This window comes from Panthera tigris, chromosome A1 (genome assembly GCF_018350195.1).
Source record: "Panthera tigris isolate Pti1 chromosome A1, P.tigris_Pti1_mat1.1, whole genome shotgun sequence".
In the NCBI taxonomy this organism is placed as follows: Eukaryota; Metazoa; Chordata; class Mammalia; order Carnivora; family Felidae; genus Panthera; species Panthera tigris.
In genome coordinates, this window is record NC_056660.1 from 104,294,014 (window position 1) to 104,306,102 (window position 12,089).

A 12,089-nucleotide genomic window follows, 5' to 3' on the forward strand; every position below is an offset into this window, starting at 1 on the left:
CCAATTTAGTTACTGTCATTATTTTTTTTTACTCTCTTGGTTATTTATTAAGTAAACTGTATAAGGTATAATGTTTGAAATGAAACTGTAAGATAACAGCCAATGGTTGTTTTCCACACACATTTAGAAATTAATGATCTGCTGAAAAATGGTGATGGGTTTGGTCTCTCTTGCCCCAAATTCCTGGCCCTTGTAAAAAATATAGCCTACTTCATGTCTATGGGAAAGCAAGATTAGGATGGGTGTCAGATGGTAAATTTTTAGCCATCAGCATCTAGCCAAAAGAGCCTGACTTAGCCCTATCACATTTCCCATGTATATTTATGTACTGTACCATTTGGGTATTATAATAAAAAATTTTATCTGTCCCTGGAGACAAAATTGAGTTATATATTAAATGGCTATTTTCTTTGTTTTCTGCTTAGGTATGCGTGTAATGTGGTAGCATAATATATATTCCACACTTGTTTCATTCCTGCAGAGAGATAATATTTTTGCAGCTGACAGAGTAAAGACATCCTGTGCTTCTAGAATAAGAGAGAACATATTGGCAGGATAAAATACAGATGTTCCCAGTGTTTTTTCTACCTCATGGTTGCATTCAACAAAGGTTAACTTTCATGGGCATATTTCCCTGTCCTTGTTTAGGCAGTTGGACACACAAGTCCACAGCAAATTCAAGATTGTGAGAGGTTGTTCCAAGGAAAGTATTTCAGAAGGCTTTTAGTGGTGGGAAAGTAACTTAAGATCTCATACCCTGCCTCCCCACCCCACTGCATAGTAAGAATGAGACATCAAAGTAACTTCCCTGCTTCTCCTTAAGGAAAGAACTTGTAGTATAGCCATTTTTTTTCTCCTAAAGAATTTCATTTTTTCTTAATATAATACAAACAAAACTTCTCTTGTCATAGTCTAAGGAAAAGAAAGAGAAACTTGTGTGACAAAGATGATATCCTTTGCACCTGTTTGATCCCTTCCTTTTTCCCATTTCAGAAAGGAACAGTCCCAAGGAGTGTAAAAGGAGTATAAAAATGTCATTTGTGTATTATTGTTGGAAACTTGTCACCGCATCTATGAAGCTGAGGAGTGTAACTGGCATTGGAACAGGTAGGAGTGAATAAAGGGGACACTGATGAGCCACTGTTCACGTTTTGACTGTCTGTTCTGGAACAACTAACCCTTGGGGTGCCTGGGTGGCTGAATCAGTTAAGTGTCCGACTCTTGATTTCAGCTCAGGTCATGATCTCAGGGTTCTACTCTAATCTCAGGTCATGATCTCAGGTTCTCCACCCTCTCAAAACAAACAAACAAACAAACAAACAAACAAACCGACCTAAACACACACACACACACACACACACACACACACACACACACACACACAACTAATTCTTCTTCTGTAAGGATGAGACAAAAATTTCCAGATACATTAAGGAATTCAGTAGTTCAAATGGGGAGGATCAGACATGAGCATTCAGATACAATAATCTCTAGTAAAACAGACCTCCTGTAGAATAAAGGGAAGAACTTTGGGGTTGGGGGAGGTCATTTTCTTAATTAGATTCACAAGGATCCTTTTTTGAGCTTCTTAAGTGCGAACTTCCACAAAAACATGTTGAGACACAAAAAACAAATCTTGGCAATAAAAAGAAGAGTGGGTACAGGACACTCTTCCAGAATATGCAGAGCATAACCTTTAAGATTGGGGAATTCAAGAAAGAAAATTCAAGAGGCAGGAAATGTTGAAGTGTAAGAAGTAGTACCATGATTTTGTGGGTTCCGGAAGGAGAAAATAGTGGCTGAATGAGAAGTAATAATCAAGTAAACAAAAGAAGGCAGCTTCTCTGAATTGAAACAGTCAGCCTTTTATATGGAGCAGGGTTAGCGTAGACTTAGCGGGTATGAAAGGAGTCAGGTGGAAGCAGTCAGCTGGGAGAAAAAAGTCACCAAAGCAGGGGTGGGGGTGGAGTTTGAATGACATTAGACTTCTTATTTGCAACATCAACGTTAGAAAACCTTAGAGAAAATGTATAGATTTCTGGGAAAAAAGTGTTAGGTTTCAAGAATTATATTCCAAGCCAAGCTCTTGTCTAAATGCAAAGGCAAATGAAAGCCTGGCTCAGATTTAAAAGAATTCAGAAATTAGATGACCTGTGTATGCTTTTGGAAAAACAGAACTTAAAGTAGACCTTCAAGCAAAAATTAATCAAAATAAAGAATTTAATAAAGACACAGACATGTTTTAGGAAAAAAAGAGCAGTGAGCAAGAAAAACGTAGATGAAAATCTAGAGGATCGCTTGTAATGTGGTTGTGAAATTATGTACAGTTTATAACAAAGAATTTTAAACAGAAAAATGTATATAATTTTAAAAACCTCCTAAAGATGGGGGAGGGGGAGAAAGAGAGAGAGGTGGAGAAGGAGAGAGTAAAGTGTGATGAAGTTTTTATTGTCGAACCAGGAGGGTCTGTATCGGTAACTTCATTCTTGACATTAATGGAGAATAAATTAAAACACATTTAAAAACATTAAACAAAACCAATTTAAACTGAGGCCATTGGAAAAGAAAGAAAAAAAGGGAAGCATTATTATTTCAAAGGATGGCAAAGTGTGTATGTGTGTGTGACAGAGAGAGAGAGAGAGAGAGAGAGAGAGAGAGAGAGAGAATGAGAGCATGAGACCGAGATTTAGAGAAATACCAATTAGGTTTCTCTATTACAACTTCAAGGCCATGATGGAAGAACGGATTTACCTTTCTGTAAAACTGAACAAAACATGTGAGGTGACTACTTTTAGGCACTGGAAAATAGTGCAGGACTCCAGTCTCAGCAAGACAGGAAATAAATGAGGTGAGCACCACATCCAACCTGATTTTATGTCTGGGGGCGCTTTGCTGAACTGGCACTAAGTGAAGAGCCCAGGTGAAGAACATCAAGTTGTACTGAGCCGAGGAGACAGAAATGGCAGTAGAGGGCATGAAGAGGCAGTTGGGATTCACAGGATAGAATTCCAGAGACAAATGAGCTCTGCAGAAGGGAAATGTCAGAAGTCTGTGTGGAGATTCTTCTTACCTCTGGCTAAGAGCTGCTCTGGGCTTTGCCTGTATGGGGTAAGATTCTGTAAGACCTCTTGATTCTGCAAGACCACAGCTACTGTGGCACTAAGAAATGAATGGAAATGCCAAAAGTCACGTAGTGCTAAAATATATTGGAGTTTTGACCCAACGATGGCGGAAAGACTTCATTGAGCACACGGGGCATTCGACTGAGACCCCAGGAAGGCCACTCTTTTGGAATAAGGAGTAGGAGCATATCCTAGAATTGAGGTCAAAATCAATATAGATTTGCCCAAAGAAAGCATAAAATGAAACCTGAAGGATTAAAAGAATGAACCTGTTATGTAGTTGCTGGCCAGAACCAAACATTACACCTTAAAAAAAAAAGTTTGTTTTTTTTTATTTTTGAGAGAAAGATAGAGTACACAGAGGAGAGGAGCATTCCTGGAATCCCAAGCAGGCTCTGCATTGTCAGCACCAAGGCCCACACAGGGCTCAAACTGAGGAACCAGGATATCATGACCTGAGCCAAAGTCAACAGTCAGGCCTTTAACCTACTGAGCCACCCAGGCGCCCCCAAACATAACACCTTTAAACGAGAGACAAGATAATCCAGATGCTGTACAATATATTATTTGTAACATGCAGCATGCAATAAAAATTAATACATATGCAAAGAAGCAGGAAAATGGTATTCATAATCAAGATTAAAAAACAGACAAGCAAAAGAGATCCTGAAAACGACTCAGATTTTGGAGCTAGAACACAGTTTAAAAATGGTGATTGTAAGCATGTTCAAGGATTTAAAGACAAAAAATGGACATAATGAACAGGTTGGGAAATCTCAGAAATACAAGCTGTACAAAACTATCAATTAAAAATACTAGAAATAACAATTTCCCTCAGTGGCTTAAGAGGAGATTGGATACTGCAGAATAAAAAGTATGAGAACATGAAAATAGATCAATTAGAAAATATCAAAACTGAACAACAGAATAAATTTTATTTTCTATTTTCTAAAATGAACAGAGCCTCTGTATCTTGTAGAATGATATCACGTGTCTTATATGTAATTGAAGTCTCTGAAGACAAGGAAAAAAAAGAATGGGTCAGAACTATTTGAAGAAATGATAACCTTAAATATTCAAAATTGGAAAAAAAATCAATCTACAGATGTAAGAAAGTCACAAAACCAAAAGCAATATATCTCTCAAAATAATCTTTAAGATTAGAGGTTAAAAAATATCTTGAAAGGACTATACCTTAATACAATTTTACTTAATACAATTTAGCTCCAGTAGTCATGGGGCTAAAAGAAATGGCAAAGAAAGTTCATTGGGCTAAAGATAAAATTTAGAATGATACTAAGGAATGAACATAATTGGGAATGGTAAATATGTGGTAAATAAAAATTTTATTTTCCTACCTTTAAGTTTCCTTAACATACTCGATAGGTTCAAGCAAAAGTAAGAACAATGCATTGTGATATTTTTAGCATATGTAGTGATAACACATGTCCATAGCATTAAGAATTGCAGGGGGTTAAGTGGAATTCTACCCTTGAAAGATTTGGATATTCTACATGAAATGTTATAATATTAATTACAAGTAGACTCAAGCTCAGGATATATACTCGAATTCCTAGAGCAATCACTAATAAACACACACACACACACACACACACACACACACACACACACACAAACCAAAAAGCAAATAAAATGGAGTACTAAAAAATATTTTATTGGATCAAGAAGGCCAGAAAGAACAAAGAAACACACATGATATGGGACAAATAAAAAGCAAATTGCAAGATGATAGAATTCAACACAACCATCTTAATACTTATATTGACTGAGAATGCACTAAATATTCCAGTTAATAATAAATTTAATAATAAAAAAGGTCAGTTCATTAAGAAGACACAAAGTTTTAAATGTGTATTCATCTAATTACTGTGTTTGACATAGCTCCTGGCACATATAACTATTTTTAATGCAAGGATGACTCAACACAAGGAAATCCATTAATGTAATTCACTATATAAATAGATCAAAGGAGGTAAAACTCATGACATTTCAATATGGGAGAGAATGCATTTGCTAAAATTCAGTCATCATTCTTGATTAAAAACAAGTAAACAATAACTCTCAGCAAGCTTGCAATAGAAGGAAACTTTCTTAAGCTGATAAACGTTAGCATAAACCAAGAGCAAATATTTGATGTAAAACATTACAATCGTTCCTACTAATGTTCCTAAGATAAATTTGCTCCCAGCATTGTTGCTATTTAATCTTGTAATGGAGAGTCTAACTAATGCAGTAAGACAGAAAAGAATAATATATATATACATATATACGTATGTATGTACATATGTATGTACTAAAAAGGAAAGACACAGATAAAATTATTTGCAAACAAGAGATTGTCTTAGAAATCCAAGAAAAAAATTTACTAGAATCAGTACAATATTGAATATGAGGTTTAGGTAAATCAAAAGCAAAATCAGTGGTTTCTTATATATTATCAACAATACATTAAAAAAATGAAACAGAGACAAAGGAACTTATTCTCACCAAAAGAAAAACTATAAAGCTGTGGGGAAGGGGTGCGTGGGTGGCTCAGTTGGTTAAGCTTTTGGCCCTTGGTTTCAGCTCAGGTCATGATCTCACACTTCGTGAGTTTGAGCCCAGCATGTCACTCTGTGCTGACAGTGCGACCTCCTTGGAATTCTCTCTCTCCCTCTCTCTTTGCCCCTCTCCTGCTTGCTCTCTCTCACTCACTCTCAAAATAAATAAATAAACCTATTTTTTTTTAAAAATGAAGGTGTAGGAAAAAAAATAACCCAGTAAATGCAGGTAGTCCCTTCCTAAATGGAAAGACACTATTTTTGAGATAGAAATCTTCCCAAGTTGATATAGAACTGTAGTGCAATCCTTATCATTATATATGAAACTTAAGCTGATTCTATAGGTCACATGATAGAAGAAAATAGCAAGTAATAGCCTGTAAATCTCTGAGAGGAAAAAAATTGTAGTAACTTCTCCTGCAGAAATTAAAACACATTTGAAAATAGAATTGTGGTAGTGTAGGATTGGTGCAGGTGTAGGCAGAGATAGTCATGAGGAAGACCGTATGGAATTTAGAAACATGAGTCTGTACACTGGGATTTGGCATTGTTAGGAACATTGAATCTCAAGCCAGGCTGAAGTCGCTGTGCATTCTTGGGCAAGTTACTTCAACTCTCTGTCTTAGTTGGCTTCTGTGTAAAATAGTGACCATTTACCACCCATATACGAGGGTTGTTGGGAAGATTAAAGAACTTAATATACAAAGAGCCCTTAGAAGAGGGCTTGGAATATGGTCAGAACTATGTAAGTGTTAGCTGCTATGAATCATAAAGATAATAAACAAATCAGTAGGAAGAATATAGTTACTTCTTAAATCAGGGCAAAGATTGGTGGGTTATCAATTTTGAAAGAAATACACCCGGGGTGATGAGTTGTTCATTCTGAAAAGAAATGTACACATACCTTGCATAATACTCAAAAAACTCAACATTAAGGTAGTAGATGAAAGTATAGAAAAAAAATAAGTGTGGAATGAAGAAATGCTGTTTAAGCAAGATAGAAAACATGAGAGTCATAAAAAAAATAATGACATATTTAAATACATAAAAATTAAAAAGAATAACAACATAATGGACAACATACAGCCTGAGAATGTCTGCATGATATTAACAGAGGATTAATATCAATATGAATCAATAGGAAAAAAATAAACACTCCGATAGAAAAATGAACACTGGGGATGCCTGGCTGGCTCAGTCGGTAGAGCACACAACTCTTGATTTTGGGGTTTTGAGTTCAAGCCCCACATGGGACAAAGAGTTTACTTAAAAAAAAAAAAAAAAAAAAAAGAACAGTGGGGTGGGAGGTGCCTGCCTGGGTGGCTCAGTTGGCTGGGCATTTCACTGTTGGTTTCGACTCAGGTCACGATCTCATGGGTTCGTGGGTTTGAGCCGCACATCAGGCTCTGTGCTGACAGTGTGGACCTGCTTGGGAGTCTCTCTTTCCCTGTCTCTGCTCCTCCCCCACTTTCTTGCCCCCCCTTTCTCAAAATAAATAAATAAGCTTTAAAAAATTAAAAAAAACAATGGATATGTAAAGTAACACAGGTATTCGATATGCTCTATAAAAGTGTTCAACCTCATTGGTAGAGAAATGTAAATTAAGGTGGTACATTTTAAGGGATTTTAAGTCATCAATTTAGCAAAAATCTAACAGCTTGATAATACCCAGGGTTAGTAAGGATGTGGTAAGTGACACTTTGCTGGTAGGAGGGTAGGATGACGAAATATTCTTTGGAGGGCAACTTTTCCAGTATCTGTTCACATACAAATTGTCTGTCTTTGTTGACTTTGCAATTCCATGTTGAGGAGTTTATTCTAAAGAATATTTCATGTGCACCTGGACTAAAGGTCTGTGTGTAAAAATGATCCCAGCAGGATTGTATATAGTAGTGAAAAAGGGGCAAGCCAAATACTGAGCATTGGAAGAGCAGTTAAATAAATTCTAGTAAACCCATAATGTTGAATACTATACAAGTAATGAAAAGGATGAAGTATGTGTATTTCCTATTTTTTAGAAGATTTTATTTTTAAGCAAGCTCTATACCTAATGTGGGGCTCGAACTTAAAACCCTGAGATAAAGAATTGCGTGCTCCAGCGCTAGAGCCAGCCAGATGTCCTTGTGTATTTCATATTTTAAATTATAGATAGGTGGTAACTCTCCAAGGAAGGTTAAAAAAAAAAAAAGTAAATGTTTCAAGACAGTTCCTCCCTGTATTATTTCACCCGTGCACACACATGCTGGTAAACATGGAAGGGCGTAGGAAAAATATGGAAACAATAGTACTTAACTGTGAACCCTGGCTAACTCTGGATTGTGGTGGAGGAGATACAACCTCACATGTTTAGTCTTTACCCTTAAGTACACCTTAAACTCATTATAATGAAATCATGCTCCTATACATCCTGTATAACAAAGAACAATGAAACACAATAGACCACTAATGATTGCAGACGTTGAGGAAGCATCAAGAGGCGGACTATTTTCCTGGCAAATGGTCTTAACTTAGCAGCTAATCCACATTATTTTAAAACTGTTAGAGAGCAAACACATGAAATATTTTAATTATTTTAATATGGCTAACATCCTGAAACCAAAGCCGACAAAGATAAGCCGTAACTCCAACAAAGCTACAGTTCATACTCAGAGGCACAGATGCAGACATTTAAAATAAAATACTAGGAGGGGCACCTTGGGTGGCTCAGTTGGTCCAACTTCAGCTCAGGTCATGATCTCACGGTCTGTGAGTTTGAGCCCTGCGTCAGGCTCTGTGCTGACAGCTCAGAGCCTGGAGCGTGCTGTGGATTCTGTGTCCCTCTCTCTGCCCCTCCCCTCCTCACTCTCACGCTCGCGCTCTCTCTCTCTCTCTCTCTCTCTCTCTCTCTCTCTCTCTCTCAGAAATAAAGAACCACTTAAAAATAAAATAGGGGCGCCTGGGTGGCTCAGTCGGTTGGGCGGCTGACTTCAGCTCAGGTCATGATCTTGCGGTCCGTGAGTTCTAGCCCCGCGTCAGGCTCTGTGCTGACAGCTCAGAGCCTGGAGCCTGCTTCATATTCTGTGTCTCCCTCTCTCTGACCCTCCCCTGTTCATGCTCTGTCTCTCCCTGTCTCAAAAATAAATAAACATTAAAAAATAAATAAATAAAATAAAATATGAGGAAATCCAGTTAGTACACCACAATGAAGTAATTAATGTGTAGTCCATAAATGCAAGAGTGGTTTAACAGTATGACAAGTATTAATGCCTTTCATGCGCTAACAGAGACAAAGAAGCACCTGATTTTCTAGCACCCTGCCCATCACTGACTGAGTCATTCATTCGACAAATTTTTAGAGCCAGGCCTTATTCTCAGTTCTGGGATAAAATCAGACACTGATCCTGTACCATTAGAAACATGCATTGTAGGGAAGAAAACAGACAACTAAAAAAATGTTAATGCTGAGGTATGAGAGAGTACTTAGATAGGGAAAATAGTAGAGAATAAACAGATGATCAGATTTCTATCTGAAATCAGTAGAAAATAATATTCATGTTGGGGGAAACCAGAAGTATTTTTATTCCAGTCGAGAGCAATATATAACTACTCATTCCATCATTCAAGCTGTATTCAACAAGTTGTAACCAATGCAATAGCATCGGGGAAACAAAAGAGTCCTATGCATGGGATGGAAAATTGTCACATAACGAGGATAATTACTGAAGACATCCAGTCACAAAAATGCTAGAAGTGTGCATGCAGTCCGGTGGCAAGTTACAAAATATAGGGAGTGCTTTTTAAAATATATTAGCAACAGTTGTTTAGTGGGAAAAAAATGTCATCATCACAGCAAAAGATAATGTAACATGCCTTGATACAAAGCACAGAAAGCACCCAAGACCCAAAACAAGAAAATGGTAAAACTCTGAGGATGAAAAAAGTCCTAACCATCTTCTTAGAAAGAAATACTCAGAATTTATATAAAGATGTCATTTCTCCCTAAATCATTTATAAAGTCAATGGAATTTTAGTGGAAATAGTAATGTAATTTGAGGGGAGGGGAATTTAGAGAGGGTTCTTACTTAAAATTTGAATCTTTATTTTTGTCCAAGATACATATTGACTTTAAGTATGATGAGTTCTGCTAGCTTGTAACAGCAATCCTCAGCTTTCCTCTTTCCAGCTTTCGATTCACACTTCCAGAGTGGATAGTACCCAACATTTTGAGCAGCTTTTACTGGTGTTTACATCTTTATTTTCCAGCAAGAGGATTTTTCTGCTAATTAAGTTTTGTTTTCCCTTTGCAGTTTTGGAGATTATCACTTCACTTCTTACTGTGAAAGGGAATGCTGAATTCTCTGATCCACTTTTCAAACCTCAACCAGACTCCCTCCGCCATCCCCAACCTACACATCTCCCAAATGTGTATCTATTTCACTTTCTCTTCACTCTGACAATATTTTTGGTTCTATTGGTGTTCAATGTTAAAATCAGTATGTCTATGTAGATATTATTAAACATAGCTGAGTCTCACAGTATTCTATGCTTTCCCTTCACGTATAATTAGCTTTTCTGGAAGTTAACAATTTTCTCCTTTTATTGTTGTTGTTAATGTCGTTGTTGTTGTTGTTGTTATTTTAAGAAAATTCTGTACTCAACGTGGGGCTTGAATTCAAAACCCTGAGATCAAGAGTTGTATGCTCTACTGACTGACTGAGCCAGCCAGGCGCCCCAGTAATTGTCGACTTTTAAATTTGCTTTGTTATAAAGACAATTGACAGAGCTAAGAGAGCGAGGGAGAGAAGTGTGAGAGAGAAGGAAAAAACAAAAGGAGAAAAGAACTTCTCAACTCAGTCGAACACTTGAGAAAGCCTGAGACTTTGACTTTTGCTTCAAACTGTATGTTCTGGATGAGCCTTCTCCTTCCCGGTGGACTGGTTGCTGTCTAGACTCACTGCTCAGCTTTGTCAGGATCTTCCCTTTATCGCCATCCCCGGAACATTCCTTTTCCTTTTGCTGATGTTGGAGCTCCCACATGCTGGGGACCATGTCTTCCTCTTTCATGGTTTATACCTTTGTTTGGGAGAGTGGGGAATGCTTCCTCTAGTAGATTGCAGGGAACTGTGCTGTGAAACTCACCTAGGGAGGAGATACCACTGCCACTGTCCACGAGGCACTAGAGAAAACTGCTGTTGGCTTTGCCATTCCAGATCAGACCAACCAGGGGCACCCTCTGGGCACCCTGTGCTACCATCCCTGTCCCGAAGTGATGCCCAGAAGCCCCTGTGGCCGTCCACTCCTGCCAGTTAGAAGCTCTTCTATTGTCTTTTGAATTCATCTCTCAGACCCTTTTCCTCAATATACCTTTCCAAGCCACATTTCTAAATGTTAAGAAACATTAATCCTAAGAAAATCTCCTCCATTCCTTCTATGCAGGTTGGAATAATTCAGGCTACATCAGGTAGTGCCCCAGAAGGTTCGTGCTCATCAGTTAGGTAGGTAAAACCAGTCTGTTTGACAAATCTGGTTTACAATTTTAAGTAAACATACATGGTTTTTTATGGCAAACATTTCAGCAAGCATAGTTACCCGTAACACATGGTCTAATTGAAAGATTGTAAGCCAACGTTCGGCGGAAATATTAAAAATAAACCTTCAAATATCACATGAAAGCTTTGTATTTAACAGACTTAGGCAGAAACTCAACTTTTTGGTGACAGAATACAGAATAACTATAGTTTTCATTTAAATTTCTTGGTAACAGGTAGGTACATAATTGCTAAATATTACTTACCAATTTTTAAAGTTCTAATAGCCAGAGCAAAAAGGAAAAAGACCTTTTAAAAATTCTTTGAAAAAATAAGATCTGTTTCTGTTATTCCCGTAACTTTTTATTTTTTAGTTTTTGAGTGGGAGAGAGAGACAGACAGAGCATGAGCAGGGGAGGGGCAGATGGCGGGAGGCACAGAGTCCCAAGCAGGTTCCAGGCTCTGAGCTGTCAGCACAGAGCCTACCATGGGGCTCGAACCCACGAACCATGACATCGTCACCTGAGCTGAAGTCAGACATTTAACTGACTGAGCCACCCAGGTTCCCCTCCAGTAACATTTTCTCTCAAATGCTTAACTTAAGAATAGCATTAACCTGGTGAAATATGAAGATGAAATTATTTTCTGCAAGTCCATGGGTTTAAATGTGTTTTTAATAGAAGGTTAATAACAGGAACCAGAGACCATTGATCTGATATTTAACCTTATTTTCTACTTGTGTTTAGTATTCTTGCTTTGCACAGCAAATTTTTTTTCTCTCCATTGAAAACTGGGAAAATCTTCTTAATCTCAGATAGGGACCAAAGGACATTTGTGTTAACATCAGTCATCTCTCCTTGGGGGTAATCTTTGACAATGTGAAGGAAATGACATTGGTT